The sequence below is a fragment of the Perognathus longimembris genome, chromosome 24 (assembly GCF_023159225.1).
Source record: "Perognathus longimembris pacificus isolate PPM17 chromosome 24, ASM2315922v1, whole genome shotgun sequence".
Lineage (NCBI taxonomy): Eukaryota > Metazoa > Chordata > Mammalia > Rodentia > Heteromyidae > Perognathus > Perognathus longimembris.
Window position 1 is genome coordinate 6158132 of NC_063184.1, and position 21568 is coordinate 6179699.

Consider the following 21568-nt stretch of genomic DNA (forward strand, 5'->3'; position numbering starts at 1 on the left):
GAGATAGCGTTCCTCCTTTGAAAATTGTCAACTTTGATTTATATAATCTTAGACTAGGTAAGGATTTAGACAAGTTACAGCAGATAATCTAGGTCATATATGGGATTATTCGATAATATCTGTAAAAGGGTGCACATTTTACAACTGTTGTCTGACCAATTCTCCAATATAAATCAAGCACACTAGTAGATTTTGTTGTTAAAACTCCATCATTATTAATTTCCTGCTTTTGTATATAGCACAGCTGAAGTTGCATTGAAATCTTCAAATAAATTCATAGACTTCATTCCTTTGAATTTTGTAAGGTTCCTTTCATGACTAGAAATTGTGATTTTTCTAACAAGAATTATACACTATTTATCAGAGCTATATCATTTTTAAACAAAAATTGAACAGAAGTGAAGCCCTAGCTTATCATGTCTATAACCCTAGCTATTCATGAGATAGATATCTGAGGATTGCATTTCAAATTCAATGTGGACAGGAAAGTGCATGTGACTCCTATCTTGAATTAACTACCAAAAAGCAGAAGGTGGAGTAGTGGTTCAAGTGGGAGAGCACTGGTCTGGACTGAAACACCTATGAGACAGCACCCAAGACTCAAATTTAAGAACCACTACTGGCATACACACACACACACACACACACACACACACACACACACACGATCAGAAGAGGAGAGAAATTTCCTATAAATCCAACATCCTCACCTTCACTGTTTCAGTGTGGCACTGCAATGAGGCACACACTGTGACCTTTGGCACAATCCATGAGCCAACATCAACATGCCATTATGTTGTCCAGTCCATGACTACTAAACACAGTGACTCAAATTTTCTGTTGGACTCTGTATAGGCAAATTCACTGTTTTGAAGGGCTTCACTTCCAATTGGAATTCTATCTTGGCAGGGGATCTGTGATATTCCTTTTGATTTTTCTATGTATTTTTCACCAGATCCCCCTCCTTGTAAGTCCTTGGCTGACACCAGCTACTTTTTCAGAATAAAGCAGGGGTCACACACAGATGGAGATGTGATGATTACTATGTTTTTCTCTATATACAGTTCTGAAACATATCAGAGTAAAATCAATGATTCAAACCATTAAGAAAACACAGTGTAAGTAATTGATCATTTATTCCTATTATTGTTTTGTTGTCAAGATGGTCAATGGCTGAGGGAATTCTGGGTTCTCACATTTATTCTCTCTGTACTTTCTATCCCAACATCCCATCTCCTACTGCACCACAAAGAGTTCTGCTTCATTACTTTACCTTGCATCTGCTTTTGAGTGATTTCTGCTTTTAAAATGGAAAAGAAAATTTGTTCTCCAATGTAGCTTAAAGTGCACATGTGGCTCAAGTAGTAGAGTCCCTAGCTTTGAACCCCCCCAAAAAACAAACCCTCAAGAATAGAACCCAATGAGGTGGAGGAGGAGGAGGAGGAGAGGTGGGAGAAGGGTTGATACTAATCCTCATTTGAATATTAACCTTAATATTAAATAAGCATAAAAATATGTTAAATAAATTCATACTTGTTTAAGAAAACTTTTCCAAAGCACTTTCATATGGGAAGGGAAGGTTCCTGAAGTTTCTTAATACAAATTCATGCCAATGATTCAGGTAGTGTTTGAAAAAGCATCACTTCATCCTTTGCGATGACAGATTTGATTGAGAAACGACAGTGATGCTGGAGTAAATAGAGAACTTAAAACCCTGGAAGGGAGAAGCTATATGGAAAAAATAGTTTTGTCTTCTACTGTAAAAGCAGAAGGCACTCAAAAGCAGATGCAAAGTAATGATGTAAAGTAATGAAGCACAGATGATTGTTGTGCAGTAGGAGATGGGATATCAAGTATAGAAGACTCATCTCCAGTGAACTACCAAAAAAACAGAAATGGAGTTATGTGTAGGTGGTGGAATGCCACTAATGAGTGGAAAAAGTTTAGAGACAGCAAAAGGCCCTGAGTTCAATCCCCGGACCAGCACACACACACACACACACACACACACACACACACACACACACAGAGAGAGAGAGAGAGAATGAGAGGATAGAGAAGGAAAAGAACAGAAGAGCAAGTTCCTGTACAAACAACATTCCTCACATATACTGTTTCCATGTGGCACTGCAATGAGAAACACACATTGTGGCACACGGCACACTATGTGAGCCAACACCAATATGTCACTATGTTGTCAGTGCCTTCCTTGGCACTGGGATCCTGAACAAGCCTGCATATGTTATATTCATATAAATTATCTCAGAAGCCACATATTGAAGGACCGAATCTTGGAGTTTTTATTAGAGCATTAGCACTCTGCAAGCAGCCAGTTTTTAAAAAGTACTGAAGCCCACAAATACACTTAACACTATCAGGAAACAAACCAGAGCAGAAAGATAGAACAAAACAATTCCAACAAGTCAATTCAGCTCCAGTGGAGAGCCAACTTGGTGTTATGGTCAAACGCCGGACCCCCGCAAGGACCACGAGAGACCCACACCAATGCAAAAGCAAAAGGAGTCTTTATTGCAAGCTGGAGCTCGGTCCTCCAAGCACTCGGCAACCAGTGATGCTAAGAGGCCCTGAGGCTAAGGCTTCCAGCTATTTTATACATTCTTTGGGGAAGGCAGGGACTTAGCATACATCATAGCAACTTCTAACAAATCAATGCACACCATGGGAAAATTATAAAATAATTCTAAAGCATGTTTGGTGCATTTGGTGGCGGGAAGGAATCCGGAAAGGGTCATTGGTCAGATCAAGGGACCGACGCATTTAAAATTGATTGGTTAAGCCATAGGGGTGTAGCAAGGGGGTTTTAATTAGATACTGGAAACCACACCTGGGTGGAGGAGTTCTGGTAACTCCAAAACTTGTTTTTCTTCTCTGCTGGTGACTCTTATGTGTGTTTATGGTTTTTCTGAGAATTATATGTCCCAGAGCATTTTATGGTCTTTACTGGAAAGCGAAGAGTGGGGGTAGAACTTATGGTAAGGTCAGTCAGGTACAGAATGGGGTCTTAGTACAATATGGAGTTACTCTGCTCCTTCACTCTAGCTCTACACTTGGGATGCCATCATGACTGGAGACAAGACAGGACACAGGCCCTGAACATAGAAATATGTGGCATGGTTTAATGGCACATGAGCTGGCCTGACCCTAAATAGGGTCTGAGGGCAGAATCACAGGAAGCTTCCAGTCCCAAACACCTGACTGACAGGATCAGTAACCTACAGGCCAAGTGCCCACCCCTATCTCCAGGGATTGGAGAACACCTATCACCTGGGGCTTCGACTTCCTTCCTCTAGGAACTCAGGCACACCCATGGAGACAAGATGTCAAGTAGTACAACTCACCATGTGGCCAATGATGGCGCTGGCCAGATCTGACCTCCATATTACTCAAATCTCAGGCTTCTGAGTAGCTAGGATTACAGGCCTGCGCTATCAGTGCATGGATATATCATTTTCTGTAAGATAATCAAATGGCTGTCTGCTCAAACATCCTCAGTGATGGGAAGCTAACTTCCTACCCAAGAGTTCACTCTGGTCACAGTTTGCATTGTTGTGGTTTTGTCTTCCTTTGTATCTGTTCTCAGCCCCAGCTAAATGCTAATTATACCCATTACACCATCTAGATTGACAATAGAAAATACACATGACCATCTATTACCTCAGACATCAATGATACATAAATGATTACATTGTGATGTCATTTGAGAAGGGATAAAAAAAATATTCATTAACTGAGATATCGTTATGCATACAATGGTGTTTGTATTCAAGAGAGAAAGGTTCCCCAAAAGTAGAGAAAATCAGAGGCTACTTGTTATTTCTCTTTGTCTACAAAATCAATTTACTTGTCTGGTTTGGTGAATTTTATATCCTATACTTGGTTTGCATGTGTTGATGTCTCCTCACCTCTGTCATGACTACACAAGTTCAAGTCATCTTCACCTCTCAGCTGTACACTATAATTAGATACTGAATCCCTGTATCCATTCTCTTTTATTTTGTTTTTGTTTTGTGCCAGTCTTGGGCCTGAACTCAAGTCCTGGGCACTGTTCCTGAGCTTTTATGGTCAAGGCTAGCACTCTACTGGTTTCTACATTTGGGCGGTGGGATGGGCCTGGGCCAGCTGCAAACTACAATCCTCAGCCTCCTGAATAGGTAAGATTTCAGGTGTGAATCACCAGCACCAAGCCACTTGCCCATTCTTACTCCCCTCATTGTTCTGGTCCAGCTAATAGCAAATGACAGAAATGTGAATTTTATTTCAATTTTTTAGAAATAAGGGAATATATTTGCATCAGCAACAGACTAATCTGGTACTGATTAGATCTACTGGTTTGCCTTATTTACTCAGGAATCAATCCCCCCATTTCTTTCCACCTCTTTGTTGTATTATCCTCCATATTGTTTTTATGCTCAGTACATTCTGCTCAAATGTTTGCTGAGCCTTTCCTTACTGGCATGATCTGACCTTACCAGTAATACCAATGAAACAGGAATTATGTCTTCTGTTTATGCAGAAGTCCTTGATCTAGAGGGTATTGGTATGGCTAACTTGAGTCATTATACCCAACCCCAATCCAAACACTAAAGCAGAAGAATAAGGAGATTTGATTAGCTAGAACTAGACTCTGAAGTTGGAGAATTAGATCAATTTCAGAGTATTTTCCTAGCATACAGGAGACCCTGAATCTGACCTCTCAGCCCTGCAAAAAAACTAATAAGAAATTGAAGAACCTGAGCAGCCATTGTACCTCCATATTGTAGCTTGGGCCTGACCAGGCCCTGAAGCTTCCTGGAATAACTACAGAACATGTCAATGTGAATAGCCTGAACAAAATGCAATCTAAGATAATGAAGGTAGCCAGAGAGACTTCATTTGACCAAAGGTCAGTTAAAGTTAGAATGCTTTATCCTTGGTGACACAAAGGAAATGTATTGAAGTTTGGCCAGTGTGTTGTGTGTTTTTGAAACATGGTTAATGTGTTGTGTCCCTCATAAATGATAGTAGGCACTTCTGATAAATAAGGCCCACTCCCAGCCTGTGTGTGCTTAAGACTGTAAACCTGCCCCTATGACAAAATACAGAAGTGCAGATATTCCAGGAAAAGTGTCAATTAATCCTTTGGGCAGTGAAACTCTCATAATGGCCCAGTAATGAAGAAAGTGTCAGTAACTTCTTTGGGAAGTGAAACTCTCATAATAACCAGGAATCAAGAAATAATAGGAAATACCTGTGAAGTTCCAGGTGTCCCCTCAAGTTAAGGATGACTCGGGTGACACCCTTGGGACCCAGATCATTTGTCTAAACCAATCATTTTGAACCCCATAATCTAGCAAATCACCTTCACCAGGCCTGTTCCCACCATTGATTATGCCAATCATTCTTAAGAATTATTTTATAACTTTCCCGTGATACGAAATTATTTGCTGCGAGTTGCTATGCTATTTTATGACTTTCCCGTGGTTTGATATGATTTGTTCTGTGATGATGTGATGTATGGAATGTTCCCCCAAACCCTATAAAATCCCTGTTAGCTGAAAGGTCAGGGCTCTCGATTCAGACCCGCTGTGTAGGTGACGATCATGAGCCCAGGCTCGAGCTTGCAATAAAGACTCTTGTGTGATTACATCTTCTTTCGGCTCCTTGGTGATCTTTGGGGACCCCTAAATCTGGGCATAACAAAACAATGTCCTCTCTTGTGATGACTTAGGAGGTAGTGTTTACTCAACTGAAATCAACCACCTTGAGAAAAGGGATTCTGTTGTAAGAGTTGAGTGAAGAGAGGGGGAAAAAAGTTGGCTAAACAAAAACAAACAAACAAAAAGCTAGCAACTGGAATCTTCACTCTTGTCATTTAGAAAAATCATTATTTTATTTTACTCTTTTAAAATGAAGTTTGGTCAGGCACTAGTGGCTTAGGCACTAGTGGCTTATGCTTGGAGTCCTATACAAAAGGCTGATATGTGAGGATCAAGGTTCAAAATACTCTGGACAGAAAAGGCCATTTGATTCTGATATCCACTGAACCACCTAAAAGCTGGAAGTGGAGCTGTGGTCAAAGTAGTAGCCTTGAGGGGACAAAAGAAAAACAGCACCCAAGCCCAGAATTCAGGCTGATCAACCAGCCTTCACCCCAAACAAAAAAGATTTTGATCACATATCATTCTCCTTCAAATTTTTTAATTGTTTTAGAGTAAAACTAAAAAATCTCTCAGATGGCTCAAAGGCATTCATGCCTAAAGTTTTATCTGTCTCATAAAATTGAATTGAGTCACTACCCTCCTTTCCTGCCCCCAGCCCCAGATTTCTATTCAATCTCTTCCAAAGGTCATGTTTCCCCACAATACTGCAATGCAGGTCTTCTGTCAGGTGATTGCTTTGGATGCATAGTAACACACCCGCCCCCAAATATGACAATGAGGGAGAAATAAAAAGAGTACACTAGGATGAATGGCTTGAAAAACAGATCCTCCCCCGACAACTCTTTCTAAAGACCCTGAGCAATTATGATTGTTATATATGTATAAATTATCTGAGAAGCCACATATTGAAGGGTCGAATCTTAGAGTTTTAATTAGAGCATTAACAGTCTGCAGGTAACCAGTTGTTACAAAGGCCTGCAGCCCACAAATACCTTTAACACTATCAGGAAACAGGCCAGAGAGGGAAGAAAGAACAAAAACATATCAACAAACCAATCCAGCTCCAGTGGAGAGTTGATTTGGGATGCTATGGTGACTGGAGACAAGCCAGGAGACAGGACACAGGACACAAACATGGAGACATGCGGCATGGCATAATGGCGTCTGAGCTGGCCTGACCCTAGGGTCAGGTCACAGGAAGCTCCCAGACCCAGGTACTTGACTGACAGGTACAGTAACCTATAGGCCAAGTGCCCACCCCTATCTCTAGGGGTTCAGGAACACCCATCACCTGGAGATGGGACAACACTTCCTATAGGAACTCAGGCACACCCATCAAGACAAGATGCCAGATAGTACAACTTGCCATCTGGCCAATGATGGAACTGGCCAGATCTGACCTCCATATCAGGATAATGGATCTGACTAAAGCAGAGCCCAGAAGATCCATGGACCAGACATGCGCCTCTTTCTTTGGGGTGAGGTAGTGCCCCAAACAGATGTCCGAACTCATGGGACTCACCCAGAACACTATAAAAGAGGGATCCTAGATTAGGACACTTTTCTAGACCCTACTTCCTGCTTGCTTAAATGGAGAAATCTGTACTCTCTCCTTCCTCCTTTTCTTCCTTCTCCTCCTCCTCCTTTCCCTTCCTCCACTTTTTCCTCTTCCTCTTCCCTCCCATGCACCCTGCAGCAAGTGGACATGGCCTCTTATGGTATAAGGTGGATTTCTACCAAGCCACCAATAGTTAAGGGGCTTTCCCATTTTTCCCCGGCATCTTACTCTTATAGACAATTGCTTGGCTTGAACTCAGTGTGCTGTTCCTGAGCTTTTTCATTCAAGTCCAGGACTCTACCACTTTGAGTTGCAGCTACAGTTTTGCTTTTCTGGTGGTTTACTGAGATAAGAGTCTCACAGATCTTCTCACCCAGGCTGGCTTTGACCTAGAATCATCAGGTCTCAGCCTCCTCAATAGTTTAGGATTACAGGCATAAGCCATAAGTGCCTGGCTCATAATTAATTATTTGGTGGAGAAAAAGACACAAGACCCCTAGATCTGATCAGACACCACTTTCTCAATGAAAGTCCCCAAACTGTCTCAACCACGTCAATTTCCCAGTTAAACTAATTCACACATATACCTTGTCTCCTTTATCAAATTTATCTTGATTGTAACTAAATACCCATTTGTCGGGACACTCGTCGGGACACTCGGCTCCATGCGCTTCTCCTGCCGCCAGGAGGAGCAGGGAAGCGTATCCCAGGGGGGCAAAGCCGAGATGAGGTAGAGCCACGAAGCCGCCCACCGAGCCCCCTTTAAGTTTACAGCAAGACTCAGGACACAGATGTTTTCGGGGAGCGGTCTGGCGAACTTCCATTTAATAAGGGGGAGGGCAATTGCATTTATAGCAGTGATGACTGCGGGAAGGGGAGGAACTTGGATTGCCTAACTAGGTACTAGCAATTGGCTAATGAGCTATCCGTCCAAGAGCGACACCCCAGGACCTCCTCCAAGGTTTACGTCATGTCCCATAGGGTCCCCATCCCCCTGGGCTCGCCGGCGCCATGGTGGCACACGTGCTTACAGATGGAGGGCGGGGCTGGCTTAGCTCCCTCTACCGGGTTCCCAACTCGGGAAGGGAGTAGGTGTGGATAACAGCCACACAGCCCCAGGGCGGGAGGAAAGGCAGTGTCTCCGGACAGCCCTCTCCCTCTCAATGCCAAGCTGATCCCCAACACATTAACATAATTATTATTTCTGGGAGCTGTGATTACATACTTATAAGATCTCAGAATCCTGGTTCAGAGCCAGGCCAAAAACAAAAAGTTTATTTCCAATTAACCATCAAAAAGCCACGAGGGAAGCTGTGACTCCGAAGGTAGAGAGCCAGCCTTAAGGAAAAGCCAAGCCAAGCAAGAGCATGAGGCCCTGAGCTCAAGCCCTAGCAGGAGCATGCACATACACATACACATGCACTCAAACACACACGCTAACACAAAATAATGATTTCATGTACAACCCCACCTATAGAACAAGAGCTGCACACTGCCTATGACTACATCTAATTCATTTACCTCAAGTCTTAACACCTAGCTGTGTGTACTATGTCCATGTGGTCTTCTGGGATGGTTACTTTCATTTCAGGGTACATCTCCTTTTCTGTAGCTGGAAGAAATAAAGCAGCCAATTTATGCCCAGTAAATGAATAAATTTGGTAAAGACCATTGAATTTGGTTTTAAATAGATCTAAAGTTCAACAATCACCACCAAATTAGATGTTTACAATAGAGAGATAGAACCATTGGGACTATCAGGATGAAGAGAAAATAATGAAGAGATTATTAAAAGACCATTCTTGAAAAATACATCTTCTTACTAGGTACCAGTGGCTCACACATGTGATTTCAGCTAATCAGGAGTCTGGGATCTGAGACTTATGGTTCAAAGACAGCTGGGACAGCAAAGTCCATGCAACTCTTCTCTCCAATTAACCACAGAAAAATGTGGAAGTGGCACCGAGGCTCAAATGGTGTAGTGCCAGGCTTGAGCAAAAGGAGCTCAGGGACAGAGCACAGGCCCAGAGATCAAGCCCCAGAACCAGCAAAAAAAATGTCCTCTCAAATTAGTTATTTGATATCCATGTAGGGCTTGAGAATTGACAAATCTGAGAGAATGAGAGCAAACAAATTACAAAGTTTTTGCTGTCTTTTCAGGTGATGTGTTGTTGTTGTTGGTTCTTTCATCAATTGTGGTGCTTGAACTCTGTGCCTGGGCAGTGTGCCTGAGCTCTTCAGCTCAAGGCTAGCACTTTACTACTTGAGGCACAGCAACAAATCCAATCTTCTCGTGGATAGTTGGAGATAAGAGTCTCACAGACTTTCCTGCCAGGCTTGCTTTGAACTGTGATCCTCAGATCTCAGACTCCTGAACATACAAAACTACAAGCATGAGCCCCTGCACTGCTCAGTTGATGTTTTCAGACAGGATAACTTGAGGAAAAGGTGGCCTGTTGAAGGCAACTCAGAAATATAGTATTTAGAAACGTACAAGGGTCATCTGTGCTTTAAAGAGAGAAAAGAAGGTGCATCCTGAAATGAAAGTAATCAGCCCAGAAGACCACAGGGACATAGTCACACAACGGAGCAAAGGAAGTTTATTGTCTGTCGGGAGCCAAGCTAGCAGCTAACCTCATCCTGACCTCTGGCTGTGCTGTTATCACAAGGAATGCGGTAAGACTTGGCACTTACCAATGTGTTTTACTGTGTGAATAGGCGCCTGGTTTATGTTTACCATTCAGCCTTGTCTTGTTTTATTGCCTCCTGTTATTTACCAACCTAAAAGCTTTCTTATTTTCTTAAACTTTGGTAACCCTATGCCATTCCCTGGTTCCCAAACTGCATAAAAGCTGGTTGTTAAGAATAAACGGGGCTGCAGTCTTGAGTTTCAATCTCAAGATGCAGACCTCCCGTACCCCATCTTTGCCTCTTGTCTTTTTTCTCTTGTCTTGTATTTTTCCTTTTCTTTAATCCTTGCCCCCCCCCCCCCCCTCATTCAGGATTCCTTTTCACTGCCGGCTGGCTCGGCAGGATTGTCAACAGTGCTGACAAGGCCAATTCTTTCATGGCAGAGGGAGAAATGGATCTTGTCCTTTGTTCAAGGGTATTTTTAGAGTCAGGGACTAGGAGAGGGAAGTACTTTAAGTCTGCAGCTAGACACTGAAGATAGCATGTAGGCAGGACAGAGTTTAGATCTGGGCAGAGGGCATGCTGCTCAGGCACCTAGAGGAAAGAGATATGTGCTGCGAAACTAGGAGGCAGATTGCCAATCCCAAAATGGAGGAGAACATACTACTATTCCCTCCTAGGTTGTTTAATTGGTGTGGTTACCAGTCAGGAGTTCCTGATTTGTCATTCAATCATGTACCCTCTTATGAGCATTTGGTTGACAGTCTGACTGGTGACCTATATGCAAAACATTGCTGCTAGCAGGTCCAAAGTAGGCACAAGCCAGGGAGTAATCCATCCAAATAGGTTCCATCCTCCCTTGTTTTGCTGGATCTTTTCTGCAAGCTCTCTAAAATATTTGACTTCCTCTCAGAGGGTATAGCTGTTATCAGTCAGATTAAAAGAGCACATATTCTCTACCTCCTCTTAACCCTGATGCTCTAGTAAGAGTCAATAGTCGATATAGTGCAGCTATCCAGAATGGCATTTCTATGCTCCTGCTTTTCTTGGTTTAACAGTGCAATAGTGGAGGTGGTATAGGTAATAATTTTTGCTACTATACATGCCAGGCGCATGACACCTTTGTAGGCTCCAACCATCAGTTCCAGTATCCTGATTAGAGAAAACAGGAGAGCATAATATTCTGCCTTAGATAACAAGTGTAGCTCATCAATGCAGACCAATGACAGAACTCTTGTTCCTTGGCTGTGATGAGGCTCCAAAATTTTTCTCCGGAGTAGCACAATGGTCAAATGACTTAAACAGCCATGGGAATTATGGGACCTATTGGTTGGAAGATAACTAAAGGTATATCTTTCATAAGTAAATGGCTTGTTGTGTATGAGCACATAATTACCAAAAATAAAATCACTCCTTTAGTTGAGAGTTTTATTTTGGAGTACAGTTTTGAATTTGAGCATGTTTTTTTTTTCTGTTGCTTTCAACCCAGGGGGTGTATAACATCAGTGCATCTGGGGCTTTTTATATGAGGGTGTTCCCCAAATATAAGAATCAGCATAAGTAATGGCTTTGTTAATTTGATTGTAGGAGAAAATAATCAAATTTTTATATCTAAAGTAAGTTTTCATAAGCTAGACCCAAGTAGGTGTCCTAATTTTAATTCCTGTTTTAGAGAAAAGTTACATCTGTTAGACATTTGGGGTAGGTTCATCCAGGCATGTGGTCCTGTAAGTATTCTGTGGGGGATGCTTCATGTTGTACTATACAAATGCTTAGGGAAAGCAAGTGAAAAATATATAGCCAGGTACCATAAATAATTTACAGCCATTGTAGGAAACTCCCTTGTACAAAGCACAAGATGAGATAGAAGGAGATGTAGAAGATATAGTGTGGGAGAATAACTTCTCTGACAAATGGGAAACTTAGCCTTGGCACAGAAGTTCTGATGCCTTATTAGCAAACTAATAGGCCTATGGGGAAAAATCTCCATTAAAGAACTCTCCTGTGTTTGATGGCCAAAGGAAGTCACTTTGTCATGAGACTTTTCCCCCCTATATAGAGCCTCCCTGGGAAGATTTGTTTGCCCAGCTGCTCCAGGGAAGTCTTTTCATAGTAAATAGAGAAATCATGGTCAAAGATAATTAGTCTCTAGGAAATAGTAGTTAGGTGACAGTTAGAATTCTGTCTTGACTGGTTTAATCCTTTGTTTTAGTATCAGCAACCTTTGTAATAGCAAAGCCCTTCGTTGTAGTCACCCTTTGTAGTAGCCTCTCAGTGGCGACATCCGCAACTTTTGTATTGATATGGATATCATTCTGTATTAATTTTACTATTGAAGTTGTGAATTTATTTCTAACCCTATATAAACCCTGGCCTTCCGGAAATAAAGTGTGCATTGGTCCACTTGTCTCTGCATCCCCCATGTCCTGACTATGGTTGCAGTTACCCAGGTCCAACAATATAGTATCCCAGGCTCACCAATATGTGATGAGACCAGGGCCAGTCTGGTAGGGCTTATATTCCTAAAGCCATACCAAGGAAAAACCATTACTATACCAGAGTTGACCAAGACTGTGACTGTTATGAAGGTATCATTTGTCCAGAGTGGAGTTCTCCAATTCCACCATGACTTAAGGAAGACTGAGTTCAATGTTGTTGTTTGTTTTTACCAATAAAGACAGTTGCCTTGGACGTGTATGAAAGTTGATCAGGCAGATGATGTTTGATGTGGCAGAGATGAATACAGTGTGGCCAGCCCTGAACTTCACAGATGTGGGAGGGGAGTTACTGGATAAGGTCCTTCCCACTTAGTAGAAAACTTGGTGGAATTCTGTGCCTGTGGTAGACAATTTTTTTTAATGTACATCAGATTCCTGGCATTTTTTGAGGACACAGAGGACAATGTGGAAGGCACAGGGTTATATTTGTGAGAATATTTCCAAGAAAATTATACAGGTATTGAAAGGGGGAAGAAGCATTGGAAGAGGTAAAGGAGAATCTGAGGCCTGCAACAGAGGGAGGCAAAGGAGGGTGGCCACATATAACCTCAAAAGGATTTAGTATTAAAGGCTTTTAAGGTAAAACCTGCAGATGAAAAAGAGCCAAAAGTAAAAGCTTTAGCCAAACTAAATGTAAATCAATGGTCAGCATGGTTGAAGTCTGTTTCAGGGAGCATTTGGCATATTCCACCTTCCCTAAGGACTGAAGATGATAGGGAATATAAAAGTGCCAAGAAGTATTTAGGAATTACTTGGTCAAGAGCTGGGCATGGAAGAAACTGATTCTGGGACATTGTCTTTCTGAATAGAAGCTGGCAGACCAAAGTGGGGGATTATTTCTTGTAGTAGAAGCTGAGACACAGAGGAAGTTCTTTTATTGGTGGTGGGAAATGCCTGTCTACCATGTAAAGGTGTAAGAGAACTAGTAAGTACTTGGACTTTCAGACTGTTGGCATGGAATAAAATCAGCTTGCCAGTCCAAACCTTGGAGGTGACCTCAATCTTGATTGGTCAAAAGGGAGGTGGTCATGCATTGGTATTGGGATTGGCTTTTCAGCACACTTCACCGGTCTGTGAAAGCTGCTGAGGAGGAACTGTAAGTGGTCCAAGATTAGAGGAAGGTTTTGTTTAAGGAACTCCCTTATGGCACCTGCATGGCGGTGGAAGAGGTGCTGCAGGTATTCAAGAATATCCTGCCCAGAGAGAGGGGTAGGATCTTTTGTTACAGGCAGTGTGGATGCCCATTTTTAGGACATTTTTGTAGGTTGTTTGGCAGTATCACTGGTCAGGTTATTTCCCTTAGTTATTGAAAGAATATGTCCCATCTATCCCAGGGGACCATGCGGAGATAGTCACAGGTTCCTCAGTGGATTTGCTTCCCCATTTTGGGGGTTCCCAAAGCTTCCTCCCCATCCTATTCCCCTGTCCTAAGCTCACCTAAAGACCACCGAGGTAACTTTCTCCTAACCAAGCACTCTATTTCCATCTACCACAATAATGATAGATTTGAACCTCCAACCAGGGTGAGTGACCATTGCAGTTAGCCATGGGTTCGGATCCGATTTTCCATTAGGCCACTGGGCCTCACAGAACAAAATCTTTGCACCAAGTTCTGAGCCCCATTCCAGGGGACCATAAGCCACTGAGCTAGGTCAAGGGAATCAGTAATTGTGGGTGACAACTCCAGTTGCTCTTTTTTCCCTCATAGTTGACTCCATTTCAGAGTCGCTGAACAGAGCCCCACTGGGAAACTGGTAGGTAGATCTACTTCAGTTCTGCTGGTCACTCATCAAGAGTGGGGGACAGTCTAAAATGCTTCAGGAAAGGTGCTCAAGTTAGAGCCCAATCTTTAGCCTCATGCAATCAAATTTGGCCCCAAATTTGGAACTCCATGTGGCTTCTTCATGGGACACTGGACCTCTGATATTTTACAGGACTTACATAATTTTTGTGAGTTCTCAGGCAGATGGAATTCTCTCTCTCTCTTTCTCTTTATGTCTCTCTAAACTCTGCTTGCCTGCCTGCCTGTGATATAGGATGGGCTGCTACAAGTAGGTACCAATGTTTCTTCCACACTTGCCTATGAAAGCACAAAGGAAAAGTTTTCTGCTCTTGGTATCGATGTTAAGCTTGGAAATTCTGTTAAGTTCTGCTTGTTGTTGGCTAAATCCTAAGTTTTCTCTAGCATTGACCACGTGATAGACAATAGAATTGGTTTCAACAAGCGCCATCTTGGTTGGCATCAAGGTAACTCTTAGAGGTAGAATCCCACCCACCCCCCGGGTAATGGGCATGCTGAATTCCTAGAGGTAGGGTGGGGATGTGGAAACTCAAGCCTCCTGTAACCTCGCCCCCCTGAACTCTGTAACTCCTGCCTTGTGATTCAAATATTCAAGGGTGAAGGTGTCTTGCTGTCACCCTTGTAAAGCTCTGACTAGCTCTGCCACAATTATGCCATGCCATGTGTCTCTGTTCTGTTTGTGACCTGTCTCCTGTCTCCTGGACCTTATCTGGTCATAGCATCCCACTTCAGCTTCCCATTGGAGCTAACTTGCTTTCTCAAAATGTGGCTTCTCCATTTTCTCACTATATATCTGTGAAAATTTTTGTTTGCTGGAAAAAAAATTGTTTTCTAACTGACCACATGGTTGTAAAATATGGGCAAAACAATGTTATTTTGCCACTGGAATTCCAGAAAACTTACATGTCCAATTAATAAAGTCTAAGCACCCCCCCCCCCCAAAGCTTGTGCACAAGTGTCTGACTGTATGTGTGTAAAATATGTAAAAACTGGCATGGTATCAAAATTACTTGCTTTTGACTACTATTTTAACTTTTGTTAAACTGATCCTTGAGGCCTGTGGGTGGAGTCACAGTAAACAACATAGAGGCATTCCTGACTCCACTCACCTGACTCGAAGCCAAAAGAAAAAAAAAAAAAAAACAGCTCTAAACCCAAACTGATCTTGCTTGGGTACAACCAAATGTGTCTAAGAAAATCTCTGAAAGGTTCAAATATGCAGCAGATGATCCAAGTACACTGATGTAAAACCAGCATGTTATTCTTTATGTCCATCTATGCTAAAAGTCAAATGTACATCTGATCCTGGAAACTCTTTGGTAAAATAGGCTAAGATTTTCTTCTCCATTTTATCTCCTGTGCTCTCATAAACTCTTTAAGATCAAGGGACCAGAGTCATTTGGGAAAAAGCATGCAAATGTGGATGCTGACCTTGATTTTCCTGACACAGGATCAATATTTTGCTTTATATGATGCAATAAGTAGTGACTCAGGATGCAGGTTGACGTGTGTGTAGCAGCTGTGGTGGTCCATGGCTACAGGAAGCTGCTTCCATGGTCTGCTCCTAAACTGCCAGGCTTCATCACTGGTGATTCCTTATTCTGTCTCACTTAAATGGGAGACTATTCAGGAAACTAATAAAGTGCATTTTGCACCTTCTTCAGCATTGGTGTCTGTAAGGACTAACCTGAGAACCTGAGTGACTAAATATAGTAATTTTTAGTGTTAAAATTATAAAAGCTTCTAAACCTTGGTGATCAGATCACTCCATGCTAGAGAGCTGCACCCCCACCCGTGAGACAGTTTCTTGTAATTTGACATTTAAAAATATAGGGAACCCTTGTTCCCCTCTGTACCTTGGTAGCAACCATGGTAACGGACAGTAAAAAATGATCATAGTCATAGACTATAGAAATAACTATAATAGTACTAGAAATGCCACTGTAACTGTTGGGTTGGTTTACTTATGATTGAGTACTGGATTGTTTTAGCCCACTCATGCTTGCTTAGTGGTAATGGGAAACATGGTGGCAATTGTTAAAATAAAGTTGGTACTAGGTCAGCCTGACCACAAAATTCTGCTTCTGTAAATAACTTGCTTAACCTGTTTGTGACTTGCTCAACCCCCTGCATCAGTGCTATGTGACCACCTGCTGTCAATTGGCCAGTTCCTGATATCAAAGGCAAAATAGGTAACTCTAAGAGAAGATAGCCAATCAGGAAAACCCACACTGGCATTTCCCTTGTGTGAGCCAATGATGCGAAAAGGCAGCTGTTGACAATGGCAGCTTTGCAGTTTGTAGCTCTTTTTCCTTTAAAAATAGCCTGTGAGGCCAGTGAGGGGTGGCTCTCCAAGAAGATGGCCCTGACTGGTCAGCTAGTGATCTCAATGCTTGACATGAAATAAACTTTGTTATCCTTTCCCATTGTGTCAGCCTCTTTCCTTTGATCATGAACTCCAAGTGTGTTTCCACATGCCTCTCCAGCCTAGCCATATCTAGGAAACACTGGTGGTGTTCCTGTGAAGATTTTGACAGGCCTAGACTGCTCCTGCCCGGGTTCTGCCTGCCTCAAGTCACTCAGTTCTCAAAGACTCAGGACTGTGTGTATTTCTTTTTTTTTTTCTCATTCAAAAGACGTTTTTAAAAGAAAACTCAACATAACATTGAAGTTGAAAAATTTATGCTCAACCAAAGTTGCCAGGTCTAATAAGTTATTAACAGAATATTGGATCAAAAGTAAGGCAATAACCCAAGATAGGTCATTAAAGATTTCTCCATTCCCACAACTAGTAGACAGAACTAATCTACCTAATAGCAAACAATATTTCATTCAGGTTCATGTTTTAAATCCTTAAGGACTGAAGTAATAAAGATGGGATCTTCATTCTTCATTAGACTCTTAGAACACTTGAAGGAAAATAGTTTCCAAAGCCCAAAGAGGTATAATCTTTCAAAAAGATATTCAGTGTTCAAAGTTCAAGAAGGCAGTATCAATACTGGGTATTAATGAATATATGCAATACAGTGATAGCAAATTTATTTATTTAGTACTTTTTCCATTCCATATCATCACGGGGATTGATTTCAACTTTCCTTTTACCCACATCTGACCTGTTGGTACTCAAAGCTATACCACCAGACTGAAAGCATAGGTCCCAGCCATCCCAGAGGACCATGTGGAGATAATCACAGACAGGAGAAGAAGGTTCATAAGGAGATTTATTAATGGGGCCATAGTTCCCACAGGAAAGGGAGCTACATGGCGTCTGCACCTTATCCAGGTGGCATCTTCCCTCTCTGGGGGTAAAGGGGAAGTAGGTGATGAGTAGGAGTGGCTCATTAGGTATGGTGGATCTGGGGGCTAGTGGGAGGAGCTGAGGACCTGAGGCTAGGGAAATGCTAACATTCCCCCATTTGTTGTTTATTAATAACAGAGGAAGGTTACCAGGCTGGGAGTATGGGCAGAGGTTGTTTCTTCTGGAGCTACTTCCTGCTGTAAAGGGGCAAAGTAGTCAGGGATCCCTGATTCATCATTTGGCCTGGTCAGACTCCATAAATGATTTGTTCATGGCACGTTTCACTTCATCAGAACCATCTGAATAGATTTGTTGAAATAATTTGTTTAGAGCTGCATCACCCTCCAACTTCTCGTTCTTTGCTTCTTCTTTGATCTCATCAACCAATTTATCCCCATTTCTTGTATAATGAGAGGATGATGGATATAGGTTCTTTATATCTGCTATAAACTGTTTTGGTGAAGGTGCATCTCCTTTCCCCTCTAGCTTTTCCCATCTCACAGCCTCTGACATTTTCATTGTAATTTCAACCTTTGTTGAAAGTAAATTAAATGTGCTCTGTTCTGGTATTATAGGATAAAGCAGTCTCAGTTTCAAATTATAATCCTCTCCAGAAGAAAGTTTTACCAAAGCAAACAACTCTTTTCCAGGAAATTCCACATTTACATCATTCTTCTGAACATTCTTGATCATCAGTGTAATGATTACTTGAGATTCTATCTGATACCAACATATTTGAGTTTTGACTGAGTCTGCTGGGATGCAGACTGATTCACCTCAAATTCTGTTCCATTCTGAGGTTCCTGATACCTTTTAATCCAGACACTGAAATCTGCATCTGTACTTAATTTCTGTCCTTCTGTAAAACTTTCTAGAGCAAGGGCTGTGGATATGGTCTAGTGGCAAGAGTGCCTGCCTCATATACATGAGGCCCTGGGTTCGATTCCCCAGCACCACATATACAGAAAATGGCCCAAAGTGGCACTGTGGCTCAAGTGGCAGAGTGCTAGCCTTGAGCAAAAAGAATCCAGGGACAGTGCAGGCCCAGAGTCCCAAGCCACAGGACTGGCCAAAAAAAAAACAACTTTCTAGAGCAGCAGCATAGATTTTTTCATGGTGTTCACATATTCCTTTTCTCAGTATAACAGTGGCATCACTTGAGTTGAGTTCAAGAGACTTCTTTGCATCAGCAATGCCATCACAGTATTTTCCAAGAAGAATGTGACAATAAGCTCTCTGGCAATAATACTGTGCATCATCTGGATTGTCTTCCAAAGCCTTCGTCAGCTCCTCCAAGGCTTCCTGGGGGGTCCTCATCGATCTGAGCATCCAAGAAGCTCGAGAAAAACTGTTGGGCTGTTTCAGGTCCTGCTGCAGCTGCCACCATCGCTAAGTTCCTGTGGCTGATGCCAAGGCACCCACTAACACAGTAACCAGCTCTGTCGCCACCCTAGTGGGAAACTTCTCAGAACTGTGTGTACTTCTAAGATTAGAGATGGGTTTATAGTAGGCCTGACATGGCAGAGTTGCAGCTGAAACACATGTCTGTGACGCTTACTCCAAGATTAAAAGCATCAGAGTTCTGTTTGGTGGCTACAGGTTTGCATTGGAGTAGCATTGGTGTCTTCCTCCTCCATGTGTCAAAAAGTGTCCTGGATGCTACAGAGAGCATATTTGGTTGGCCTTTTGTCTGTGTGGATTTTGTGACTGGGAAAAGGTTTGAATATGAGAAACCAACTACGAATTTTAGACTGCACTTGCAAGAGATGATTACAGGCCCAAGTTTTTTTAAATATTGTTTTTAAGTTGTCACCCTGCTTAAACCAGTAGCACACCAACCTGCAAAAGCCAGTGTACTCAGGGTAAGCAACCAGGGGATACAGGGAGATTTCAAACGTCTTTAACCATTCTGTGTAGATATTTGCAGGCAGACCTGCAAGAGATGAGATCATCCATCCAAGGTACGCTGAGAGATGCTAGTGCAGCCTCACCCAGATCCAACTATCTCTCCTGCCTGACTCCATCACATGGCTAACTAAGCCTGCTGATTCAGGATGGAAGACACAAGCCACTTCAGATCCACTGAAGCTGAGACTTTCACATTGTCCTGACCCATTGCCCTCTTGATTATTGTTCATTTGTGCTCTCTTCCACCTTCCAGTAATGTCAATACCCACAAGTTAGACAGCAAAGGGTATATAGGCAAAGAAAAGATGATTTGGTTTGTATGCTGTTTTGCAATTAGATGCATTTTGGTAAATAGCCAAAAAAAAAAAAGTTCCAAGTTTGGATTGTTGGCATAATGCTAGTGCTTATAATTCTTGAATTAAGAAAATGTTTTTGAGTTCAAAGGTTTTCTGAGAGTTAATTCAGATCACAGAAAACAACTTCTGGAACTCTAAAGTGCTAAATAATTGTTGTTTGAAAACTATCACATCTACTGAGTTTTGTGATTGCAGAACTCTGGCAAGTATTTGTTGTTCAATTCTCCACAAGTTACAGTAAGCTCTACTCCTATTGGTCTCCTTGTTGTGTAATTGGAAATAAAAAGGGCTTTTGTGGCCAAGACTCTTTTGATTTCATTTCAAAGCCAGTCCGGGCAGAACAATCCCTCTAAAACTCCATCTCCCAACTAACCAGAAAAGAGCCAGACTGGAAGCATGGCTCAAGAGACTCATAGTAATCAGCCAAAGGCTGAAAGTGGCACTCTGGCTTAAGTGGTAGAGTGCTAGCCTCGAGCAAAAGTGCTCAGGGACAGTGCCCAGGCTTTGAGTTCAAACCCATTGAATGCAAACTGGGACAGGCTATCCAAGCAATGAGCACCAATATCTTCAGGACGAGGTCAGTCCTGACAACAAGGAACCAGGGAGAAGGGTAAGAGGAGATGAAGTCATACCCTAAATGCAGTCACTTTAAACTTGCCCTTTCAAAGTTAATCAGGGCCAGGAGGTCAAGAGGAATAGTTGCTTGCCCACCTAATGTCCATATCTGTCCTCTTTCCAACTGGACAGAAACTTGCATTCTTGCCTTTGTTACTTGCTATATATATATATATGTATGTATGTATGTTAGCTTTTGTATAATTAGCTATTGCTATTGTATATGTATTGGTTACACCCAAACAGTCCACTATCCAGTTGCCCAAAACATACCTCTAAAGGCTCCGTTCTGGCCCCCAGTCCAATTATCCCTCCTTCCTTGTAATGTGCCATAATTAAGTTTATGCTCCAAATGGAATGTTTCTGGCTTGTGTCGAGGGTGTGTGCTCCCATGTCATTCATGTTAACTAGTCCTGTGAACTTGTCAGCCTTTTTCCTGACTTTTTCAAAAGTCTCTTTTAACAGGATAACATACCTCATCCAGAACACCACCTGGGAACTTGCAGTTCAAGGCCATCCTGTTACTACAGGCAACTGGAGGCTTCACTTATACTGCTCTGCTCAGTGCAGGTCTGGATCCTATATACCCCAGCCCCAGTGACTCATTGATGTGCCCAAGCTGGAGGAGGTTGCCAGAAGAGACCATGACACCCACTGTCTCTGACAACTATTCTCATGGAAATGATGAGGAACTTTACCAACCAAACTGTCAAGCAAATATTTCTTGGATGGTACCTGGCCAAATGACAAATCAGGGACCTGATTACTTTACCCCTTTATAGCAGGAAGTAGCTCCAGAAGAAACAACCTCTGCCCATACTCCTGACCTGGTACCCCTTACTAGTTATTAATAAACAACAAATGGGGACTGTTATCATTTTCCCCACTTCAGGTCCTCAGGTCCTCCCATTAGCCCCTAGATCCACCCATCCCTAAACTCCCTGTCCTAGAGCTAAAATGGGCCATTCCCACTCACCATTCAGACCTACCTACTTTCCCTTTAGACCCAGAGCAATATAAGTAAGCTACCACCTGGATAAGGTGCAGACACGAGCAGCCATGTTGCTCTTTCTGCTGTGGGAGATATGGCCCCACTAATAAACCTCCTTACAAACCTTCTTCTCCTGTCCATGACTGTCCCCACATTGTCCTCTGGGATGCCTGGGACATATTCTTTTTTTAATAAAGGAGTCATCTGACCTATGGGACATGCAGTGAACTATGTCAGTGGCTGAGGGGAGAA

At 42.3% G+C, this 21568-nt stretch overlaps 1 long non-coding RNA gene and 1 pseudogene across 1 annotated transcript; both read right to left on the reverse strand.

The window, feature by feature from the left end:
- Window positions 1-13507: 13507 nt before the first annotated feature.
- LOC125341303 lies at window positions 13508-21388 on the reverse strand. Its single transcript, XR_007208953.1, has 3 exons — window positions 21195-21388; window positions 19343-19344; window positions 13508-13519 (listed from the first exon to the last, which is right to left on the reverse strand). It is a non-coding gene; the product is annotated as an uncharacterized LOC125341303 (long non-coding RNA).
- On the reverse strand, window positions 17195-18833 carry LOC125341301 (annotated as a pseudogene).
- Window positions 21389-21568: the final 180 nt, after the last annotated feature.